The sequence below is a fragment of the Bombus vosnesenskii genome, unplaced genomic scaffold, assembly GCF_011952255.1.
Source record: "Bombus vosnesenskii isolate JDL3184/JDL3185 unplaced genomic scaffold, Bvos_JDL3184-5_v1.1 scf7180000013295, whole genome shotgun sequence".
NCBI lineage: Eukaryota > Metazoa > Arthropoda > Insecta > Hymenoptera > Apidae > Bombus > Bombus vosnesenskii.
The window spans coordinates 2556848-2580797 of NW_022882946.1; the positions used below are offsets into that span (position 1 = coordinate 2556848).

At 41.1% G+C, this 23950-nt stretch overlaps 1 protein-coding gene across 3 annotated transcripts in view; it reads right to left on the reverse strand.

The window, feature by feature from the left end:
- Nucleotides 1-23950, reverse strand: part of LOC117233351 (epidermal growth factor receptor) — a 170580-nt gene that overhangs the window by 74959 nt on the left and 71671 nt on the right. The window contains exon 1 of one of the 3 annotated variants that reach the window (XM_033493560.1): nt 353-1473. The exons of the other annotated variants lie outside the window; for them this stretch is intronic. The gene's annotated coding sequence lies outside the window, so the exon portion shown is untranslated. Of the gene's footprint in view, nt 1-352; nt 1474-23950 lie in introns of those variants that run through there. 3 annotated transcript variants of the gene reach the window in all.

Here is a 23950-nt window from a genome sequence, read left to right on the forward strand (position 1 = left end):
ACCGGAGAGAGACCGTCTCTCGACTGTGGACGAGACGTTTCTCTAGAAACTTTCGCCGTTGCCGCGTGAACGTGCGATGGAGCTACGAACCGAAGTCTACGGTCGTTAGACTACTCGTAGTCCCTACGATTGTAACGGGAACGTTGTAAGAAACAACCGAACAGGAGGGATTGCATCGAAATGATAAAAAAAAAAAAAAAAAAAAAGAAAGAAAAAAAAGAAAAAAGAACACCGATTCGATAAAGTTATTTCGTACGATGGAACTTCGTTTCGTATGATCGTTGTACACAGCTCGAAGGTTTCCCTCCCAACACCTGATACATAACGCGTGTCCATGTATAAAGTCACTCACCGTCTATCTGGCAGTGATCATTCGACCGACGAAATATCCAAGACAAGGCATTCGAAACGTTGCACGTTCGAAACTTCAAGGGAACTAACGTTCACTTTCAAAACAAGTAACTAGTGTCCCCGAAGTTTTCCTCAGCCGCGTGCACCGGCAGAAACATACAGAACATTGTCGATATTCGTTCCGCAAACTCGTATTGCACTTTCACGTAAACGAGGCTTCGATATGGAGGAAAAACTAACGTCGTCCACGTGATCCCATGTGTGGCCAAGGAAACAAACCTCTTGAGCGGATAGTACGTGGCGGACGTGCGATCTGATATCGAAATCGAGTTGGTCAGAAGTGCTCCAACAACGATCAACGCACGCAACGTCACACGAAACGGTCGACATGCGTGAAAGAACACAGCAGACGTCTCCAGACAGGCGCGTCCATGAGATCAACTGACGAGGTGACACGCGAGATCGAATTTACGCAGCTGATAAGAGGTGCACGCGCGCACGCGTTATCACTGTCAAACACGTTGACGGCGCATTCTGCGTCGTTCTGGCATCGCTTCCTTCCACGAACTCGTTCTCTCGACCGTTGTTCTCGAGTTGCCGAGAGCGGACACACCGGAGAAACGAATTCCTTCGTCGTTCCTTCGTCCACATAAAATCCGAAAGTTTATCGTCACCGTTTCGGCCAACCTGTTTCCACTGACAACAATACCCCGAGAGTTCTCGAGCCTCCCCTTGTGTCAACGTGTCCGTTCGCCTCGAGACGACCACGCGTTAGTTCTCCACTGCCTGGATAGTCGTCCGTGATCGTATCCACCCACGATGATATCCCGCGGACGAAGATGCTCTACGAGAGCAACGACAACCGAACAACAAAGATTTCCACGACGACACACGATTGTTTCACGGATCACTCGCGGTTCCACGATACTACACACCGAGAGAAAGAGCGCACGCGCTAAACAACACGAGAAAGGAAGAGGCGGCTTTCACGAGAATTCCAGCCGATCTTTCGAGGCCTCCTCTTCGGTCCGCGCGTCTCACCTTGCGGAGAGCGAGTCTCCAGGTCGGCCATGCAACGACGCACAGGTCCACGCTGGGCAGGAGCCTCTCCTCGCCTCTCCTGCACCTTCAGGCCTCTCCCTTTCCACCTTCTACCACCACCACCGGCACACGTTGCTCGGTACCGCCACTACCACCGTCGGCACCGGAGTCGCCACCACCGTAGAGTGCCTCTCCACCTTCTCCTTCGCTGCCGTCAGACTTCCTCGCCTCTCTCGCCACCCCTCTCGACCGACCAGAAGACAACTCCTAGCCTCTCCTCGTCCCTCGTACCCTTCCCTTTCCCCTCGACTTGCCTCGCCTAGCCTTACCTTACCACGGCACTCACCTTCCTTCTTCTTTCACCTCCTCCAACGTCTTCGTCCTTCTTCCTTCGTGGATCACTCGGTTTCTCTACTTTACTCCTCTAGCCAGGTAGAGCGACTGCTAAGTATCTCTACGCGCGCACATAGCCACACGGAGCAGGGGCCACGACTCTCGGCCCCTTTGTAGCTACGTGAAACGCTTCTTCTCCGGTGTGGATGTACGGCCAGCATGATCCCCCTTGGTTCTCTCTTTCTCTCTCTTTCTTTCTGCATTCGAGGGTTGCTTGCTAGCTATTTGCTCGCGCGCAGTGCATCTGGACTCGGAAAAAGCATATGTTCCCTGACTCTGTTTTTTTCCGTCAGCGCGACGCAGGGAATAGGAAGATACCAAGAGCTACTCCGCTCGAACTGCGACCCGCGATTTAATAAAATTGGAGCGCTCGATGCGTGGGTGTCACCCTGACGATCGTGATTTAGACCCCTCGGAGAGGCGCAGTAAACGTTCCCAGAAGAAGTTTTATGTCAATGCTTGAATCGTAAAGTGGACTACCAGGCGACCTTTCCATACCTTCTGTGCACAGCTGCATAGGATAGGGGAATTCCGGAAGCGGTATCTTATCGGGTGTCGTGCCCTTTGGTAAACTAAAATTTTACCTTAGGTTTCGTGAATCTAATAAACGTCGTTGCGTAAGGAGTTCCAAGAAGTACGGTTACATATTCCTTTGATTTCGATCCATTAATTAGATAACTCGTTCGACGATTAGTGAATAGTTCTTCTATATTCGACGAATTGTTAGAAAAATTCGTTCGTACAATCGGCGCGGAAACTCTCCGCTCGTGCTCTATACCTAATGAAGCAGCACTAGTGCTGTATTCGCAAGAATGTAGAATCTCGTTACGTGAAAGCTACCTTGAGCAGGCGTGAAAATACATCGCGTTCTGTTTCCAAGAAGAATCCACAGCCAGTAGCGCTGCCAGAGAACAGGAGAAACATTTTCAAAATCGCGGTCGGGATTTCTAGCGACTGTTTCTTCCGCGAACCACGCGAAAACGTCTTACCATAAATATGTAATAACGCAGGTAAGTACTTGGTCGAGAGACCTGGTGCTTCTTTCTGTAGAGGTTATGCCTTAAAGCGTAAACGCTTTGTGCCGGTAAATGGCGAAAAAAGGGAGACGTTTCGTGGAACTAAAGCTCGAACTGACGCGGCAGATCGACGCGAACGTAACGGGAATTTGTTGAAACAGCAAATGTTTAATGTATGCTTTTACTCTTTGTGTAACATAATTATTATGCGTATTGCGATTATATAATACTCTGGCTCTTTTATTATACATAAGTAAGTTCCTAATGTTGTAATAAATATAACATTACCATATATTCAAGAAATTAGTTTACTTTTAGTGATAAGTCAACAAATTTTTATAACGTTTGTTATTCAATTCGATGAGTATAAGTTTTAATCGATGTTCGTGAAATAGGAAATTCCACAAACAGCTACCGTATGCATAATATTTTACGTACATTGCATTTTTCCTTGCTACACTCAACTAATCTCATGTATTATGTTTATCTCTTAGTCTGCGAAATTTCTTAGAAACTAGAAACTTCTAGTTAACGAGATTATTTCAATGTCGCGAATGCATTAAACACTCAATCGTCTGTTTGAACAATTCGATAAATTCTCTAACGAAACTCAACTTATCGACCAACCGAACTTCAACCATTCAATTCAGTCGGAAACAATCTTTCGTTAAATTTTCACGAGTATTGTTAAAACTTACCGACTCATTGTCGTACCAAAAATTCTTTCCTAGACCTCGAAAAGAATCGCTATTCTCTAGATCGTTCGAGATAGAAAGCTACGATGATACAGCTAAGAAGCTTCCCACAGACGTTCTGGAACGCAGGAGGGTAGCTTCTTAGCAGGTGCCTGTCGATGTTCCATTTCGATCGTTCGATGCCCGACCCTCGGCCAACCATTTCCAATTCATCCCTAACAATTTTTTTCGACCACTGACTGGGCAACAGTATTGTTCCCTTCAAGTGGTTTGACTATCCCTGAGGTATTTGTTTGCCAATGGTCGGGTTCACCCCCGTAAAGAGGATCCCCATAGAGAGACACGACTACGTTAACACTAGTAACAACGTAGGAACAATACTGCAAAATTGCAGTTCGTCCGTATCTATTTCAACTCCATTTGTCATTATTGGAGAGGGGTGTGCCGATGGGACACGATACCAGACCTTTCTTGGAAGGTCGACTTTCAGCTACTTTATAAGTTTTAAAGCCCTTAACTATAACCGAATCGGCGATCCTTTTATTTCCAATGCTGATGTGAAAAGTCGAGCCTTTCAAACTGTCATTTCTAAAACAATTTGAATTTTTAAGTTAATAGACCTGGATTTGAACGCTCCACGGCGAAAGTGAGCGTAACGTTTGAATATAAAGGGATTTAAACGAATTTGAAGTATTTGCTTTCGAATTTATGGTTTATTGTAAATTTAAAAGATTTGACGTTTTCGAAATAGTTACGAGAATAGCAAAAGACGAGACATAAATTCTACTTCTTGATAATTAAGAGAATCGTTTGATCAGTTTCATTTCAAGATATTTTAATCTATATTTTTGTAGATGATGGTTGTTTTTTTTTTATAATGTTTATTACACCATTTTATTATTACACATTTTAATACATTTTGGTATTCACAATAAACTATGAATTTTGGTAAGATGTGTTAGGCAAAGGTACCGATACGCGACGGTACGACGTAGCCATACTATGTTATGTGTCGGCGTTTTACATTTTTTGTGTTTTAATATCATCTTTGGATTTAAGCCGCTGGGGAGCGGAGATTTTATGTGATTATGTTTTTAGTTGATTTTTTCTATCTTGGAAACTTGGTCGCAAAACAGAACGCTTCGGTAGTCTACTAGATGATGGTTGGTCGTGAGGTTTAAATGACGTGGTAACTCGCTGTTGGAATCGTCAAATGTATTTAAAAATATTTAATAAATACAGAGAATGCTCGCTAAGACGCTCGGTACTAACGGATTCGCTAAAGACTGTATATAGATCGCTCGAGACTGAGACTGATAAACTGGTCGCCTTACAGTTGTGTTCGTTTATTTATACTGGTCGGAGGAGTACCGGAAAATTTTAATTCGTCTTTGTTTGACGGTTGCACGTAGCGGCGACATTGTTTTACTCGGAATTTATTTATTGTTATATTTATTCTTATGTTCTAACGATATTGATACTCCGAGGCAAAACGACAACATGATTCAAGTTGTCCTCTAGCTCATGTGCCGCTACGTTTCTATTTATGTTTAGTAGCACAAAGAATAGAAAATAATTAACCGTCTTCCTACACGCATAAAGAGGGCCTTCAAGTATAAAAAAGGCGATTCAACATTTACAAATTGAATTACGTTACAGATATAAAAGAAACAACGAAAAAAAAAAAAAAAAATGAGAACTTTTAAACTTATCAGGAATCAGTGATTTACTATTTACGATAATGCCAATTATCGAACGTGCAACTCGTCTCGGGGCGATAATGGTGATCGCACGAGTTTGCCAGGAATCAACAGGTGGTTTCATGAACGCGTGGGCCTAAATTTAGCCGCGACATAACCTCTCCTACTCTCTTTCCGCGACTTCCCCACCCTTGTCATCGAATTTGTTCTCTTTCTGTCGTTCTCCCTTCTCGTCTCCACCGCTCATCGCCGCTCTCTTGCTCTTTCTCTTTCCACGTCCTCTCTTACCAATCGTTTTCTTGTTTTCGCGCGTAATGCACTTCGTTCGAATGTAACCGTTCGACCTAACGCGCGATGACAAAATACGCTCCGCCGTGGGACGTTAAAAAGATCTCAAATTAATGGGCATCGATAATTATAAAGTAATTAGTTGGGAATTTAACTCAATCGGTGATGAGGTTCGTGTCGGTTTATTAAACACAGCTCGTATACGATGAATGTCTGTGATTGACCGGTTGATCAATCGTGGTTGAGTATATCAGAATTGGAGGAGGGAGGAAGTTAGTATCACGGCTCGATATTACAACTCAATGTTATTTCTCAATGGCACGTACCCTTTTCCATAACTGTACTCTAAATATTAGTTGGGATTTTTGTATTCTTCTTTATTAACAAGTTATTCATACTTTTTTACTTTTTACTAATAAAATTATTTTAAACTTTCTTACAATCTTCTATGGATAAACGGAATGGATAAAACTGAAAAAATTTCGCACATCAACAAAGTATGTTTGACACGACATTGGTGTTGGTTGGTGTCCATTAACGCTTCGCTATTAACTACTGCAAATATTCGTTTCGATTCGAAAACCGTTATTGTTAAAGAAGAAGTTGCCGAGCCGCGTGGCGGGCGCATTTTAATCTAGCGGTTGAATCCATTTGTGGTTAAAGAGTTTATGACATAAACCCTAAAATCAGCACGCGCGTCAGCGAACGAGGTAGCCCGGGGGTAGATCTTTTCGAGGAATTCCAGACGTATCCGCAACGCGGATCAGGGCCATAATTCCGATGGTAAGGACGACGATGACGGCCATAAGGAAGCGTGAGATCAATCTCTATGGCGGCCGTTGCGGACCTCAAGCGAGACAGGGCCAAGCTCGTATCTCGCGCTTCGACGCGCGATTTACAGCTGCCGCGTTGCTTTATTCGCCAACCTGTTCTCTCTTCTCGTTTCTCTTCTCCTGATGTTGCTCGCTTCGAACGAACGAAGGCTCTCCTCGCATTCCTCTTGCAACGTCGACCGCGTTGCCGTACGCGAATCAGATAAAAGTGGCACTGGAAGGTATATACACCGCGGCCTCCACGGCGACTTTGAAGAATCGGTGTGGATCCAGGGGGATCGCGCGCGCTTGCGATCGCGTGACCGCTGGTGTATTATGGATGGCCAACACTTTCAAGAGTTTTCACGAAGAATTAAGCTTTACGAAGGATTAATGTTCTTTGCAAATCTGGATTGTCAGCAGTGGCGGCAAAATAACTTGGAATGGAGAATTTGACCTTTATTTTCGTTATTACTATTGTCATTATTATTATTCGAGGAGTCGAAGAATTGAATGTTTTCGAGTTCTTTGATATAGAACGTTTGAGAATCGTTTTACTTCGATCTTGTAATTTTTAGAGTCGACAAAAATTCGATTCTGCAGTGTTTTTTATTTTTTTTTTTTTTTTTTTGTTATACTCTAAGTAGATTAATTTGGAATTGCGAATTGTGAGAATGCTTATTAGCACGAATTTCTACTTTGGCAGTGGCAGACAGCGTTTTATAAAACTAACAAATTCGTCATTCGGTATAATGAGGTTTTTAACACCTCTACCGAGAAGAATGTAGCTTTTTGCTACTTTATTGCCAGTCGATTACTTAATGTCAATTAGATGTATAGTGCGAATCAAGTTTCAGGATTCACATTTATTTGTCGCAAATATTTAACGGATATCGAGAAACGGAGTTCTTAAATACCAGACTTGGAATGTATTATGGAAGTTCTACTTGGATTTACATACCACACTGCTTCTACGGGAATTAAAATTTTCCGCTCGACTCTCTAATCGCATAATTCTTATGAAACTGAATAATTTCTACCAGAAACGCTCATATATCCATATGTAAAGTATATGTATATCTACATGTACCGCACTTACGAGCGCTAGTGTACATAAAAGTATGTACCTTTCGTAAGAAGCGTGAAATTATAGCTTTTTAAGAAAAAATAAATTTCGTTGCCGGTTCGCTAGCCAACATTTATGCTTCTCTTATTAGGATTCTGACGTTTACTCATCGCTGAGACACCATAAAGCGACGCGAGGCAACGAAAAGTGGCGAAGCACCCTCGAGCGATCTCGCACCGTGAACCTCTCTCGTTCGTGCGGCCAACTCTCCCCGCGAAACTCGGCTTCCAAGTATACCACGGGCATAGAGTGTCGACCATAACGTTGGCCAGAAGAGAATACCGGTTCCGAAAGCACAGTGGCGCCGCTACCCGAGGAATTCGCCTTTGGAAAAAATCGCACCGCTCGACGAGATTTGAATAACCCTTGCATCTTATGTCACAAAACTTACTCGACCGCTCGCTTCGTCCATACGTTCCTTGAATTCCTCACACCGGACAGTCACGCGAATTTTTCCTCGGAATCGCATACACAAGCGTACGCTTCCTCCTTTGCTCGGTTTCTTTCCCAATAGAAAGTATACTTGATGTTTTTAATATAATTTTTTAATAGGATAATAATTTTACATATTTTTAGAAATACAAAGAATACAAAAGTCTGCGTTAGATAAATAAAAAGTCTGAGACATTATGATTTTTTTCACGTGCAGCCTCATAAAACAGTGTATGGTTACCTTTATGTTATTCTTCCATGTTTGTTTATTTTTTGTTTACTTTTCCATTGTTTATTCTTCCATTGATATTTTCTTCCAACCCAAGCCTGCAATTAAGAACTTTTTGTGCTGTATCTTATCCTGATCTATATTAATTTGTATAGAATTTTATTTGTGTGAAATAGTACATATTTTTATGAATTTAATTTGCAAGAATTTTTAATAATTTCATGTCATATAGAACATGTTTACTCTAATGGATATATTTTCCCATAAATAGATAAATAAATACATACTATGGAGGTTCTCCGTGATACACGTGCACTAAGCACGATATCAAAGTATAGTCGCCTAAGTCAAGAAACATCGTATGTATGTATATAGACAGAGAGGAAGAACGAGAGAGTAAGATCCGCAGCGAGGTTTCCGCGAGAATGTTAACGATCAAAGAGCCGATCGATAAGGGGGAGCGCGGTTCGCTCGCGTAGATCGAGCGTCGGTTCCAAGAACTCGTTAATAATAATCCCTGGCAAAATTATTTATTTAGTCCATTTGCGGATTCGCGTCTGTCTTAGTACGTGACTCCGCCGATAATGAATCCTTCGTATATACGTAAGTTGAGTTACAACGACTTACGGGCTCCGACCGAATATACCTGGCTACAGGAGCGTGCAAAAGATACGCCGCGAGGATAACACCATCGAGCCACAGTGCTTTTATTTTACTTGGTTCGCTCTTTCGTTCGTTTCACTCTCCTTACCCGCCTTCCTTCGGCAACGCGAACGCGCCTTCTCGTTCTTCCTCTTCTGTCTATACAACCTTTGTCCGCGCCTTCGTATTTTACTTTCGTGTTAGCAGCAGGGGCCATTGTTCATCGCGTAGAAAATCGAACGAGCGTCTTTCCGTTGTTGTCGTTTCCTAAGAATCTCCGTCTCGCGAGGGAGTTTTCGTTTCCTGGAACCGTCTCGTCGTCACCCCTAATGAGGGGCTGGAGAACACGAGAAACGGACACGATGAAGTCGACTTGCATGATACTGTACTTCAATTCCATGGCATTTTCAATCCTTGACTTATTGAGGAACAGGTGTGTTGGATGACTTCAGCAATTTGTGTTTGTTTTGTAGTATTCTGAGAATTGGCAGCTCGTAACAAAAGTGACTATTGTCCATGTTCGTCTCTTTTTAAGGAAATATAACAACACTTTTGTATTTTTAATTTTTACCCGTTCGGTACATTGCAGCAAAGCAGCAAATGAAAAACAGGTTTGTTAAAAATTGAGATAATTTTATGTGCTTGGTGTAAATTTTAAAAAGAAAAAGAAATTAAGATCCTGTGCTGCATAAATATTTTTCATTATTTTTGAATAATATTACGACTAGTAACGCGTAATTTATGGAATAGCACTTTATAAAATACATAATATACCTATATAACTCAAAGGTTATATGCTTTTTGCAAAGCGAAAAATTACATTCTGTACGAATAAGACTTTTAATTCTCTTCCGCTTATTTGTTTAAAACTCTGAGGTTAACGGCGTTTCACGTTACTTCCAGGAACTATCGAGGCGCTATTGAAGCATTTCTGAGAAGTATCGAACTATAATTTCAATTTTTAGCGCCATCTTCGCGTCAGCTGTGTCGATACAGCATCGATGGCGTCCGCGAACATTCAAGGATGATGGAAAACGAAACGAGTAGCCGTCGACCCGTCAAACTCGTCAACAAGAAGAGACCTTGCGGCTCGACAAATTCCTCTTTGCCTCGTCCTTAGCTATGCGCCTCCCACGAATCGTCCCACGATTGCCAATATTTGCGGAAACGAAAAGAGTTGCTAAACACGACCGTTTCTTTTCTCTGTCTATCCTCTGACTACTTGAAGAAAACAAATCGTACAATGCCTGGTTAAATGCAGCAACTTGCACCGAGCTGACAAACGTTTCGTTTTACTATGTTCATCTGCTTATACATCAATTCTCGTTCCGATTAATTAGACCGGGATCGAAAATTCCGTAATTCGGCGAAATAATGCATAAACAGGCACAAGAAGACCAAGAAGTGATTTATCGTTTGACTTTTTCGGAAGGTATACAACAATTTTTCAGGACGATCGTATTTTGTATATAAAGATACATGCGCTATTCAAGTTATGAGTATCTTCTATCTAATCTATCTATCGTATCTAAAATATTTAAATATTCTCAATGTGAACGGGGCATACGGATTGATAAAGGCAGTTATAAGAGTGTTATAAGAGACTAATCGGAGCAGTAGTTGAAACAGCACCAGGTACAAGGGATTAGACGCGCGTTAAGAATGTGGACGTAGTTGCAGACTGGATAAGAAGCGCAACTCTTTTCAATTACGCCGGCAGAATCGACATTCCGCGGACGAGCTTCAGCCATATTGTCGGTAGAGGATTTAAAAATCAGCTGGAACTTGAGTAAGCGGACCGATAATAATAGCTGGCATTCCTCTGAAAATCGCGCGGCTCCTTGGTTGGCCGTAAAGGCGGTAAAAAGAAAGAGTGGCTGGCAATGTGCCGCGCGACGTTAACTTCGAGATTTTAACTAGCATTCGTTGACACGTGTCAATAAACATCTTACGTTACTGTGCGTTGATAAAGCGATTCCACGGAGCTCCGAATGGATGATGTTGAGTATACGAAACGCGAACAAGTACCGTTGCAAGAATGCCGATTTCGAAGAGAAAAAATAGTTTACAGGACAAGAAAATATGTACAGTTCTTTCGACTTTCTTAACAAACTGCATTTGTGTGATTTATGAAAGAGGACGAGGGAATAGCGTTACGCAAATTACTGATCGTGAACGCTTCGTTAGAAAGTTTGAAGTTTAATAAATTTTATAATATTCTTCTTCCCTGCGTAATTCTAGATTAATCTCGTAAAATTTGTTACCAAATTCAAAATCACCTCACACACGTAAAGAATTGTATTATATAGAATCCTGTGTAGAGAGAGTTGAATTATTCTGTAATTAACCGACTATTTGTTACGATACGGGTAATTTCGTTCCGCTAATAGCACGAGGTTATCGAATGATTTCGAAAGTCGGACATTAATAAGTCGGATAAAGAAAGTTATCGAACCAGTAATGATTCGTGAGTAACAACAGGGTAATTTAATCGAAATCACGGAATAATAACGTATATTGGTATATTATCGATTCGAAGGTTTCCCTGTTTTTTGCCTTCTCATTTTTTTTTTTTCCCTCGGTCAGTCCGTCGGAGGTTGGTACGTCCCGGTGCACGCTGTCGTTCGATCGCGATCGGTTTTTTCGCCGATCCGGCCAATTTCTTGACACATGTTCGACCGTGCAACGCTGAATCACAGGGAGCAGCTTTTTATGGGAAAGCCGCGAGCGCAGTTTAAAAGTCAGCGAGCTAGCTACTTTCACCCGGTTCGCGTTGAAAAACAGCCGGGGCCAGAATTTTTTTGGGAATTAACCGGAGCAAAAGTCAGCATACGTCTCGAGATTACGACGTGCGGTGAGTAAAATCCACGCTGGATCAAAACATTAGCCTTTCTTCTGGGCCTTCGTTCAGCGCAAGAACCGAATCGTGGAATAACAGGTTGCTACACCTGCCATCCTAACCAGGAATTCGTGTAATTTTTTATCCATCCACCTCGTCTGTCCATCGTATCCCTGTCGCGTCTATTAAATCCGTCACTGAAATTTCACTTCCATCTTCCTCACGAACCTCGTGTCCCCGGACGTTTATACACGTATATTCGTTGTTCTATTATCTTTTTTTCCAACCGAGAAACCTGTCGTATCTTCTTCCTTGCGTGGCCCTCGCGTTTGATTTCAGTCCAGTCCAAACCGATATGATCGAGGAGCAACGCTATCGGCTGGACGTCTCGTGCTTTCCCTCGTGTTTCCGCCTCGACGACTCTTCTCCGATCCGCTGACTTTTCGGGAACGTCACTCCAGATCCCCGAGGAGTCTCGGCACTTTGTAGTGACGAAGAGAGGCACGGAGGGTACATCACCTTCGCGTGTTTACCTCTTCGGCAACCGGTTCTTGCCTCCCTCTTTCCTCCTTCGTGTCCACTATCGTTCTTCTCCCTTCTGTATCGGCCGCGTATACCTGTGTACAACCTGGCGTAGAATCTGCCTTCCTTCTCCTTTCCTCCTACACCATTTCCATTCCGCCTCTGTCCCACTCGTTCTCTTCGTTTCCTCGTCCTTCTCGTATTCGTTCCGCGGCGATTCTTCGTTCTTCGTCGATCCGCCTCTGTCGTCTCTTCTCTCGCGGTATTCAAATGACCTCGGATGATGAATACGCCCATCTCTCTCGGCCTGTCGGTAATTGCCGCTATTTCTATCCTTATTTTTGCCCGCGGTGCGTACACCTTCGAAGGTGCACGGACTTACATACTCCAGGTACAGCAAGCACGGTCGGCTCCTTTCTTCCCTCTTCGTATACCTCTTCTTACCTTTTTACCTCGTACGCGCTCGCACAATACGTACCTTGGTACCCGCTTCTCTTATCTCCGGGAATTTCGTAAGGGGCGATAAACCGCGCGAGAACCGATCCAGCCGACTCTTCACCCGACTCGACCTTCTATCTTTCTTTCTTTTTTCTTTTTTTCTTTCTTTCTTCCTTTCTTTCTTCGTGCATCGTGGAGGTGTGAAAGCATCGGGAACTTCAACCTGCCCATTATCACGCTGCCTTCCCAGGCTGCGATGATGTTGCAAGTGGATCTTGGAGCGCTATAGGCATTTCGCTTTTCGATCAACGAAAATTATAGAAGGAATTGAATGATTTTGACTGGATTTATATTGGATGTTTTTTGCGACACAAATGACGCTTAGGATATGACGATGAAGTGCAATTGAAGATTTAATACAGTGACATACCAAATAAAGTAAAATATTTGAACTTTTAAGTCTTTAGGTTTCATTACACCTAAAAACGGACAACGATGTGTATTTTTCCCTTTTTCGAAGAATGTTCGAAATTTAAGATTTAAAAAGAATCGTAAATGTTATAGAAAAAAATGAAAATTTTTATTTTCAGAAGTTTAGGTCAGCATCTAGCATCTAGCAATCCTTTTTAAACAGCCACTTTCTTTCAAAAGGATATTCTTCTTAATCTTTCACGAAGCACGTAAGGTTATGACGCAATAACACCGTTACCTGCTTAGGATCAAGGCCTTGATAAGAAAAAGAGCGATCAAGGGAATTAACTTAATAGGGGTACAATTACGCTAATTATGATCTTCCAGTTGAACACGGAAGATCCTTGATGAAATATTGAAATGAGATCCAGTTTTTCCAAGAGTATATAATTTATGTTCTTTCCTACATTTTCAAAACGTTCTTTAAACATTTCTTTAGATACGTTTCTGTAATTAAAATAAAGATACGTAATTATGAAAATTCGTCTAATAATAGTAGGACAAAATGCTACGCTAAACTCCGTGTTTTCTTCTGCAGTTAATCGCTAGGAAGGTTCTAATCGGTCGTGTTTCCCACTCGTTCCGATAATTAATGTTTTCACGCGCCGGTATTATGCAAGTCGACGCCATATTTCCAACGATTTGGAACATGCGCGGCAGGATGTGGAATCAAATAAGAAACTTCATGAGTTTCTATACACAAACGCCGTATCCAGTTACGTAATCAATTAATGGAGCGTGTAGCGAAAACTATATTATATACGTACATTTGTTCATCAATTTTTTAGTTGAGAAACGCCCGCATTACGCGCGAGATATGAAAATAGTATAATTGGAGTCTCTGGTACAGTTGAACTAATATCATTAGTGGAGCTTTCCAAGTAACAAGATACGAGTATTGGTATTGATAAATTCTCCCTCGACACAGTAATAAATTTGACAATAAAACAACAAAGTAAATTTTACAAATTACAAGTTGTCTAATTATTTTATTTCGAGTACATGACATCCTCTCGTTTGCATATACATTATATATGTATATGTCGGGATGATGCAGCATCACTTTTGAAGCGACTTGTACCATACGTATTACAAACGTGCACGGGTAGCTACGGGGCAAACAGCAATCATACCCATAAAGTTCCCGTGATCCCTTCGTGCCAGGGCCTCGCATGCTGAATAACAGCAACTATTAGTGGTCTGTCGGTCATTACAATCTGTCAGTCGTACGTACAGTCGTGTAAGCGCTTGCAGGTAACCTTGACGAATGAAACTATCGGCCAGCACGTGTACTTTTATCCTTCTCTTCTACGGAGCCGTAAATACCTTGGTCAAAAGAAAAATTGGTTTCCCTGTTGGTCGACGAGAGAACCGTATCGAATTCTGAACGATTTGATATATCATAGCTTGCACAATGTTTTACGAGTTCTCGCTGCAACGTTACAAGCAGAATTTGCTAAGTTAATAGCGGTTGAACGTGATTTACGCTTCAATTTCTGTTATTTTGAGAGTATTATGTTAAAATATCATTATTCTGAAACGTTGCAAAGATTTTTCAACTTTCGAAATCGTAGAATCCTTTTGTAACTGTCGTGGAACGCGTTTCCTGATTCACCACTTTTGAAATTAACAATTTATCAGAAATCTAAGAACGATTTGTCCTTTTACTTTTACGAAACGATAACTTCCTTCAATTACTAGCCCTATTTCTCAATCTTTTCTTTCAAGGAACCGTAGTCAAGTGTTTCATTAATTAATATTCGAAAAATCAAGGTTCTGCCGTATTTATTTTACTCTAAACGAAATTGCCGCGTTGATGGACCGTCCGTATGGAATAAAATACAACAGCTTCCAGCGAATCGGTTTTGTGGCAGGAACCGCTGACTCAACTCTGCGTTGGGAGAGGTCTCCGAGTGTCTAGCCGAGTTCGCCCACATGAGACCCGGTTCCGTTGTGCTTAGGCGTACAATTGCACGGGAACGCGCCAGAACGATCGACGACGATTAGGCAATAGCCGCCGTTTTATAATTGTTCCCCCGGCATGCACAGATCGTGTATAACCGTCGACAAGGCCCACAGTTTCGACACACGCCGCCTCGTGTTATAACCTACGTTTCTCGCGGCAAAGCGATAAATCTCACCACAATTCTGCTCCAAGGGATTGGTTAGTCTTCAAGGGCTCCAGGAGCAACTATAAGCCTAACCTAGTCATTAGGGTTGAGTCGGTTGAGGTTAATTAGGATTTTAATTGGAGACGAGGAGAAGAAACTTCATAGGAGAGAATGATGCGTTTTATGGAGGGCTAAGATGGAATTTGATAAGAAATGTTTCGTGTTTCTAATTTCTACGTTCTCTGCGTAACTACGATAAAGCGATACATTATCTGCTTACGCTATATTTCATCGTCCTTTCAAATCTACCTCGTCAATTCCAATCATAAACATTAAAAATTCTGTTCAACCATAACACATAATACTCGCATAATCAATATAACATCAATAACAACAGTACCAACGTTCCTATATTATAATATATACGATGTGAAGGCTAAAAACGTGACAAAGAGAGTCGTAAAGATCTTAGCTCTCGAAACAAAATTGGCGACACCATAAAGCAGAGAGGGCTGATATCGTTCCTTCGTGTTTACGTTTTCTACATTCCTATACCAGTGGAGGCTAAAGTATGTACGGTTTCATCGATGGAGGACGCGTATAAGCGTAATGCACACCAACACCAAATATATATGGGGAACGATAGGTGATATAAAGTGGTAATGTCGCGACTGTCGCGGGTAACGTGAAACATAGGCTGATTGGGCCGGTTTAGCCGCGCCTTATCGCTGCCTGTGCTTAACATACATCCACTGTGCAACACCCTATTCTCGTCGCCGTTCCCCATGTTTTTAATTCACGAGTTAAGTTCGAGTCACGAACGATGATACGGTAAGGTTGGATCGCTCTATTTCCTAAGTTTCTTAAACTTCAATAGCTTTAAATTTAATCTTGAACTTTGTACGGAATGATGAAACTCGAATATCGTAAGACACCATTAGTCTTTTATGAGGTAAAAAATGAAAAAATAAAAGAACGAGAAAATAATTCGGTAGGATTATTTGAATCCGCGAAGGCGTATCGTATAAGAATAAATAAAATAAGCGATGAAATAATATGCCAGAAGTAAAGTGACATAGATACACGCGCTACTGAATTAAATATCTATCAACGTTCGGTTGAATACCATGTTTTGCATTAATAGAAAGTCTCATAACCAAAATCTATTATAGTACAATTTTTTAGGCAGTAATTCTGTCTCGCTGGGATATCACACTGTCCATCGTGCCATGACATCGTGTATATTTACGATCAAACTCCTTTCCTCGAACCATACAGTTTACGAGACACGGTTGGTCTGGTGACCGATGTCATCGAGACGTTGCCGCCACTACTGGATTTATGGTCAGGATTCAGGATCTATTGGATGGCGTTATCGGTAGCACGGCAAATCGTGGGTTTACACGATTGTGACAGCTGACGGTATTACGTACATTTATACAGAACTGGGAGTTTTGTTTCTTCCCGTTTGAAGTTTATTTTTGATTTGTAAAAAGGTAGGGTCTTGTACTAACGATATTAGTATATTGACAAGTTAGAAGTTATGAGTAATAGATTCCTCGTTTTATCGGATGCTATGTATGCAGTGTCGATGTAAATTATAATAGAAATTTGTTGGATAGTTGTTATATGCATAAGAAGCTACTTTCAAAATCTATGCTGTATAGCGAATTTCAAGAAACAAGTTTTAAATGGCCAATTTCTTAAGTATTTTGGTTACAAAAGAAAAAGCGAAGAATATCTGCACACGACATATTTTTGACTCGACAGTAAAATATTAAAACGGAAGCTCGATTCTTTCTTTCATCGCATTTATAATTTATGTTACGTTTATCAATCATATTTGTCGGAAAACGATCGATTCGTCGAAAGTCTCATTTCCAAATGTTTCTTCAGCAATGTTTCTCGAAACCAGATTCTTGAATGTACTTTCACATCGAGTAATTTTTCTACATACTATGCCGCAGTGCAAGCATGTTATTTATTCGTGCGATAGTTTAGCGCGTTATTGTTGCTTTCCAAACGCAATCGGAAAATAACTGTCTGGAGGTAACGAAGCTGTCTGTTCAGCGATAGGCAGCACGTGGGCGTCCTTTCCATTCAATACTTAATGTTTCACGTTCGTGCCATTAACTTTTAACGGGGTTTACTTTCTAAGATTTTCCTCGATATCGTATCCCATCTTTCCACATTAATTTTCTGTTCATTGCGTTTATCTTCTATTTGATTTCGTACGCTTGCATAATCTTTCCACTGACACATTTTCGCATCGTTGCTTCAACGCGGCAGTATAATATTAATATGGAAATATTAATTAATTTCTCGTTCGAAGTCAAATGAATATCACGATTTGAATACGAAATTATACTTAACTCGAAGATAGAGATCGTAGTTAGATAAATAAGAAAAGAAGATATAGAATGTCGAACGAAGATTTATTGAACTCGTAGAAGGGAAACGTGACTATATAAGTACTGGTATCGAGCTTTCCTTATTTTGATATATGTAGAAATCAATATTTAAGCGTGATATAAAACGTGTAACTAAGATAATGCTTGACCTGAACGTCTTTGATCGCGATTGAGAGAACCGACGTCGAGGTCAATTATTCTCTTCAGCTAAAGAAGAGAAGAATATTTCATCGTAATTTCATTGAAATTTCAATATATCTGCGGATTGGTCTATTAACTGTTTTCCGAGAAACGTAACACGCTAACTGTAATAGTCGACTTTGAAGAAATAAACGTGCAAATACTTTATCAGCCATTGTACGTTCGAAACAGGTGTCTTGAAACGTCTTCGATCTCGTTTTGTTCGAACAAATAAAATTCTACTCGTTAGAAATCAAATTCAATCGAGCTAATCTCACTGTTTGAGAGCGAGAAACAGAACGAATCCAGTCCAAAGGCGACTACAAGCTTCGTCCGATCACGACATTATTTCAGTCCACGAAATGTCAAGGTGACCGATCACGGGAAGACGAGTTTCTCCCTTAACCTCCTACGCGATCTATTCCCGGCATCGAGGATCGAACGTGACGAATATCGGTGGCTGGTACGCGATTTACGCCGCAGTTCGCGAGAATAACGCGGCCGGTTACACCTGGCGATAAAGCATTTGTGTGTAATTCGATTATCTGCAACGGTTATTGCATGGGGTGGTGAACAACCAATCGAGACCGGGGGCCGTCAGTGGTCCTTATCGCGGCTACTATCGATGTTTCCGACCGTATGTTCAACTCAAATATTGCGAATCGCTGGTTGCAATGCCGATAGCGCGTCGTTTACCTCGAGTTGCGGCGTAAATCGCTGGAATCGCGTTCCTCTGGTAAACAAGATCCGTTGGAAACTAGGCATTACACGGTCGCGATCGTGTAACGCGAATCGAGATTACGGTTATCGTTTCCACGTAAGTCCTTGAGCTAGTACCGAGCTGACCTCGTTCCCGAGTCGATTTGAAAAACCTCACAGTAGGGTGTATCGATGGATATGTTGAAACTCGCTTGTGGATGATGTTGAAGTTCCTGAAGCGTTTACGATTTCATCGAAGATTTCGCCTGTAGGATTCTGTTCGTGGTACATTTCCACGTATAACGCAAACGAACGTACAGAGTGATCAATTTCTTTGTTTACTTTCAACGCTTCTGAGTATCTTCGTTATCAATGTTGTCGTTAGACTTTACTCGATCAGAGAAAAATTTTGCAACTGAAAGGTCTACGATCGATAGGATTTGCTTCTTTCTCAGTTGTCATTTTACTCGAACGATAAAGTATTATATATAGGCGCTCCGTGTTATCTCTAAATTATATTTTTGTCTTTTCGAAATGACGAGTTTATTTGGAGCCTAAAAGTGAGTTATCGTTGAAATTTAAGGTGCTTTATCTAGAGGTGGAGGCAAGCAGTTAATAAAGTGGCTCTTGCAGCTGTTTGCTCTTGCTGCTAATTCAGAGTTCAGCTTCTCTTTAACATACGCGCGTCGAAAAGCCACGGTAAACAGAACTCGTTCTCTCGTGATACAGCTGTGAGCGTGACATTTCAAATTACCAAGTTCAACCAAATAGAGTTGGCAGGCTCCGGGTCTGTTTGACTCGATTCTCTTATTGCTCCAACACGAAACACGTTGTTCTTCAAACAGTATTACTCTACAAATTCCACGGCCTCCTACATTCCTTTGGAAGAATCCACAGAACGAATCTTATCAAGCAAACGTAAAGTAGAACTCCGCTAGCGATCATAAAAGTCGCGCTCAAGATGCAAGTTATACTTCTACTAAATATTATTGACACATACTATTTATGTATTTGATTCTAGTATTCGAAACATTTAAACGTCACTAATTTTCGTGTACTCCATCCTTTTCGCGAATGAAATATGTCAAAATTGGTAGAAAGATATTCGAAGGGACACGAAGAGAACGCGAATAAATTCTAACAAGTGAATTTTCTAAAATATCAGTTTCTTACTTCGTACAGACCAAATAGCGCAAAATCAAAGTTTTCCAAATATGTACGCCCAATTTACGCCTACCACCGATACCAATGCCAAATAAAGAAATACGTTCTGCAGATTCTTCTCTCGTACTTTATAAATTTAAGCAAAACATCGGCATATCCTCCACGATGAATCCGTTACACACCACACAAGTTAACTATTTTCGTTCGTGTGTTACACAAACGTTCACGAACCAGTTTACACCCGTTCTCTATTCATCCTAATCTCCGTGGACAGCGGTTTCAACGCGAATCAAGCGGGACATAGAAAGGCGAGCAGCGTATGTACACGCATAGGTGAACACCGGAGGTAATTTAAAAATGAGAATTACGAGCATAGCGCCGCCCGTAACCCTCGGGCATGGAATGTCAACGGTAACTACCGTCGTACGTAGGAATAATATCGACTTCTTTACGGGTCGTTGTAACAGTACAAGGGCCCCGTGCAGTTCGTTCCCCGCCGTGAATCGTCGAGAGAATGTCGGGGCCCCGACCCGTCCTGCATATAACCTACGCACCGTGCCAGATGGAGAAAACAAATATGTAGTGTGATCGCTTAACTGTTGCTGTCTAAAGTGACTTTCGTCGGGGCACGACCGAGTCACGTGTTCAAATATTGTGTAAGGGGATTGTTCGGGGAACGGGGCCACGGACAATCTACGAGGGTGTCGGGGATGTATAATAATTCCAGCGAGGTGAGTCGAGCGATTTTTTGAATCGTTTTGACGATACGCGTTCGTTTTTTTAACTCTTATTTTATATCTATCGATACGATCGATATAATACAAATTCGTTGTACGAGTCTCTTGAAACTAAATCGATCAAGTAAATATACAGGGTGTGGTTGATAACTGGTGGTACAAACGGAAAGGGGGTGATTCTACGCGAAAAAAGAAGTCGAAAATATCGAATAAAAAAATTTTTTTTTTAACTTTTCCATCGAGACAACGATCTACAGTGAGATCCGTTATAACGAGACGCGATAAAGTGGACGCGTACCGAGCGAAAATTCAAAGTCGATTTTCTCGAAAACAAAGCCTCGAACGAAAAATTTTTATTTTATATTTTCGACTTCTTTTTTCGCGTAGAATCACCCCCTTTCTGCTTGTACCACCAGTTACCAACCACCCTGTATATTTGGTACATTTGTTAATTTTATTACTACTATGTTAGGGTACACGATCAGTGTTTGATTTCTCGAAAGATAAATTACTTACTTTTGTAAATTACAACAATAATTTATACGATATCGGTGTCGTTAGTCGAATATTTTAAGTATTCGGAAATGAATATCTTTTATTTTACGATCACTTGTATCCATCTAAAGTTCACCACTTTAAACGAGGTAAAATTTGAATCAACTTCATAGGCAAATCCTTCGATCAAGTAGTCCTATTACAAAGTCATATTTCTAAGAAATAACGACACAGAAACGATTCAACAATAATTTACCCGATTAACCATGCTATGTAAACTTCGACGAGAATGTTCACGTAGATCTTCCACTCTAGCTAATGTTTATTCATCGAGATATTTCCTTGCTTGATATTGTTTTAACGCCGCAGTCTGAACGTTTTGTTTACAGCTTATTAAGCCTGGTAATGGCGATTACGATCCACGTGGTAGTAAAAAAGTGCATACAAAGCAGGGATACACACTCCGTCGCGATTACTTCGGTGCGAACGATACGTGAGACTCATGAAAACATAACCTTAGCTCATTCATGGCTTTCGCTGTATTCGTAGTCGAAACAGTCGAATGTCATTCATCGTGGTCACTCGATTCGAATTATGATTTTTGATCGATTGTAAACCACGCGAAGAGAAACGTTCGTAAATAGAAAATTCCACTTCGATTTAACCGATGCCGTTTTAAGTTGTAACATGTAATTCTAATTTCTAATAATTTGTAATTTTAATTCTATTGTTTTCTACGTAAAAGGTTCAACTTTGACCCTTGGACCGGTGTCACGACAAAAGTAATTACGCAGAGGTGCGCGACCGCATAACAATAATATCTCCGATCGAGCGATTCAACGCGAGGAATACGCCAGCCTTTGAATAATAATTTGCATGACTGCATCAGCCTTGCATTATTACCCTATCGAGTTACGTATCCTCGCATAACGCAACCGACTTGAATCGTGCGGAATAGGGATTCATGGTCGGGCATTAAAATTGCAAATTACATTACGAGGGTGTTGACAGACTGTTGCCGCTTTTTCGTGTCCCTTTCTGCTCGTCTCGTTTCTTACTTTTTTCGCGATAGTTTGTAGAAAACTTGTTCGTGTCGAATTGGCGATCGCCTTTAAATTATGTAACGTTTGCACATAGTCAAATACATTCTCCGATAAATAGCCGTAGCCAACGAATTCAGGAAAACGAGCAAATCGTTTTAATGCTACTAATTATCCTGTTTGAAATCAAATTTACAATTCTGTTTAAATATCGTTGCTACATTATGGTAAGTAAATTCAATTGGAAAGCTACCCAGGAATTGGAACGTCGAGCTTCAAATGTAAATTCAATTTGCTGCACCGTAAATAGAAAATGCTGGAAGCATTGAGAATTAACGTTTCGATTTTTCACAATGTTATCGCATTAGTAGGATATTTCAAATCTGCGTACAAAAATTTAATAACCTTTGACGTAATCTTTCAAAATTGAAGCCATTGTCCGTTTGAAAAAAGAATTGCTCCTTAAAGAAATCTGCGCATACGTATCGAACGGCTAAGGCAACTTAATTTTTAATCATTAGAGGCTATTTTAAACATCGGAAGAAAGGAAACATTGCGTCAATAAATTGACTAAATTTCAAAATCCTTCAATTACCAGAAGCAGAGTGATTGATCTTTCTAAAAATCTCAAGGTAAGAATTGTTTGGAATAATAATCTCTTTCCCAAACGACGAGATCAACGATCTTATGAGACGCGTTTTAAGACCTCTTTCTCGAGAAACTTAGCGTTGCTAAACGAGATTCATGCAACGTAGCCGTCATTTTTCCTCCAATTCGAAGAAGCAAGGTCTTACACGCGTAACCTGTTCACAATTTCGCACGTAGCCGGTCGGTTTCGAGCCAGAGACTTTTAGCGAGCGTCGACTAATCATCGAGCGCCGTAGTTGCGGACTTTGACAGTTGCCAGCATTGTTAGTCCGTACAGGACGATAATTACCGGGCTCGTAACAATCGCTATAGAACCAGACATTATCGTTGCAAGCAGGAATTCTTGCTCCTCCGCTTTTCTTTCGTCTCGACGTTCTTGGCACGAACGACTCTTTCAGTTCCTCTCCTTTTTTTTCCCCTATTCCTTTTGTTAGGTTTGACCGTTTTGAGCTGCCAGTTCGCGCGGTGATTCTCACCTTGGCTCATAAGTAGTTTGTTCGTGGAAAAGCAGCGAGACCAACGATCACGGAGATCGTTCCGTACGGAGCAGGAATACTGAATATTTTGCAAATACCAGGGGCAATCTGGCTAGTCGATTTATGGCCGGCGAATAATTCAAGAGTCGCTCTGACATTTCGTGATTGACTGAGTTTCAGGTGATCGTTTGGCGAAACCTTTGAGACCGTAAAGCGGATATTCATGAGCTTCTTGCGAGCAATCGATGGGAAGATACGCTTGTTTTGCCGGCTTTTTGCCGGCGATGTGCTTTCTAAGAGGCGAAAATCGCTTTCTTTGCAACGATATTGCAGTTAAACTTTATCTGTTATTTAAAAATACTTTGTAACAGGATTTTTTCTAAAACGTGTGCTTTTTAAAAGGCGAAAATCGCTTCCTCCGCGGCGATATCGTAGTGAAACTTCGTTTTCCTTTATCATTTAAAAATTTAATCGGTCTATCTAGAAGTTGTGAAATATTTCAAATATCGATAATAAATAAAATTCAAAACTAAAAGCAAAAGAAGATTCCGAAAAACTGCGGAACGATCGATTTACGCTAAACTATCGAAAATGGGAAACACGTTCGAAATAATTCGATAAGGATACACGTGGACGAGAAGATGTGCAAATTAAATTGTAACAAAAGTAAATCAAGAAATTTGATAACGTCCAAGCGTGTTGATTAATATCGGCAAAGTGCTAGATAGAGGTGTGCCTCGAAGCACAATTATCAAAACAATCTGGTTCTCGTGGTTCATCTTCCGCCAGATATTTTAGACAACGCCATATGACCATATGCCAACAAATTAGCCATACGAAGAAGAGAAGATAGGACGCAGCACAAAATAAACGAGCCAATCGGTTATTACTGGCCGTGTTAACCACTAGCGATAGATAGTTGTATATACTTTCAAGCATCTGTTGGCGATAAAACAGTACTTGATAGGCATCCATTCATTACTATCTGTTACAA